General features: G+C 36.1%; 1 long non-coding RNA gene across 1 annotated transcript; it reads right to left on the reverse strand.

Moving 5' to 3' along the window:
• Positions 1–1,135, reverse strand: LOC147492658 (uncharacterized). The gene is made up of 3 exons (XR_015200297.1): positions 847–1,135; positions 702–777; positions 1–597 (listed from the first exon to the last, which is right to left on the reverse strand). It is a non-coding gene; the product is annotated as an uncharacterized LOC147492658 (long non-coding RNA).
• Positions 1,136–1,722: the final 587 nt, after the last annotated feature.

Genomic DNA, 1,722 nt, shown 5'->3' on the forward strand with positions numbered 1-1,722 from the left:
GCCTTCTGCCAAGATCCATCTTCTCCTGGTAAAGCTAGCCTAACATGAGCGGAACCCACATGTATATCTAATTTGTTGATGTACATGAATTGAAAAACAAGAGCACTAATTTCATATTGTAATTATTACATGAAATGTCATCAAACTTTTTATTGTTCTCTTATTCGAGATTGAGACAAATTTTGAAATAAAGGAATGCATCAAATTGATATCATGTGAGCACAATGTATGCAAAGAGAAAAACCTATCTCCGACGAGTAACCTACCGTAGACCAAACCTCTTTGTTCATACTTAAGAAAATCATTTGAAAGTGGAAAACTATATGGCCAACTTTGCACTTCACACCCCATTTATAAACAAAAAATGACATTGTTACATATATAGCAAAACTTATAAGTTAAGATCACAAGAAGGGATTAGGCCACTTCATGTTGACAAAATCAATCTACTAAAGATAAAATCAACCTGGTGATCTGCAGCCTTCCAAAGTGTTTGCCTCTTTGTTCCAACGGACCCGAATTGAGGTATAGGAAAACTGGGCTGAAAACATTTTTCCAAGCTTCTCCATTTTTTAATTTTGATATCCCTTCTTGTACCTAATAATATCATTCATATATTAAAAACTAAAATCGAATAATTAACACAAAAGGGCACTACTGAAAACATGCATCAAGGTTTAAGTATCTAGTAGGCTACTTACCATCCAAACTATAAACCTCAAGTCCTTCTAAACTTTGGGAAGCAACTAGTTCATTCTCATTCTTGGTCCTGCAAGGCTGGAACCCACCAAATTAGTCTTAAAGCATAACTAGGTATAGAGAGGTTGAAGGAAATACAATATATACTTGCTTGACTGCCCCAACATCATTGGTCTTGTCCCTACTTACAACAACACGAGCTGCCAAGAAAGAACCGATATACAAAAAAGGGCATATACGATAGATAGACTTCATACATCAACATTGGTACACACAAATAGTAGATATAAGTTTAAGAAAAATAGATAAACAGTAGATATAAGTAGATAAAGCCATCAATAAATAGTCCAATACTTAAGAAAAATTAATCAGCTATCATATCTAATGAAGAATTATTTGTCCTGAACTCATTCAAGAGATACCCACGAAATCACTATGTTCATTTACACTCCATAGACTCATGGTCTGAAGAGGAGTGCTTCCTACCATTAAGTACCTTATATACCATGAGCACCTCCTAGCACCATCTACCTTATATACACAGTTATCTAGTTCAAATCCTATGTGGAAAGCCACCTACTCAATGAGAATTATATTGCATGTTCTCTATTTCCAGTTAAAGAAGAGATGCAGAAATTAAGATTTTGATACTAATTATATTCCGTACTTCCCGTAGTGTTTTGCATAATTATTGTGGACCTAATTTAGTTGTTTAGAACCTACCATGATCGCACATACCCATGTGCCGATTGTACAATGCCCATACGCCTCCCTCATATAATGGGAACTACTCCGTTAGCCATATTCTAGTGGGACATCAGTCTTGAATATGGCTATGCGGAAGCCCAGACTATATAAGTCCAAAAAGAGCCTCAATTGGCTAACAAGTGCACACCTCAACGTTTCTAATATAGACGGAGAAAATATAATCAATCTGCCACACAAGGGTTAACAATAAACTTCCACGTCTTCTGGGCATCGCCACAAAGGCACTTAGTTCATTCCCTTTCAGAAGTGGAAGGC

The sequence above is a fragment of the Coptis chinensis genome, chromosome 6 (genome assembly GCF_015680905.1).
Source record: "Coptis chinensis isolate HL-2020 chromosome 6, ASM1568090v1, whole genome shotgun sequence".
In the NCBI taxonomy this organism is placed as follows: Eukaryota; Viridiplantae; Streptophyta; class Magnoliopsida; order Ranunculales; family Ranunculaceae; genus Coptis; species Coptis chinensis.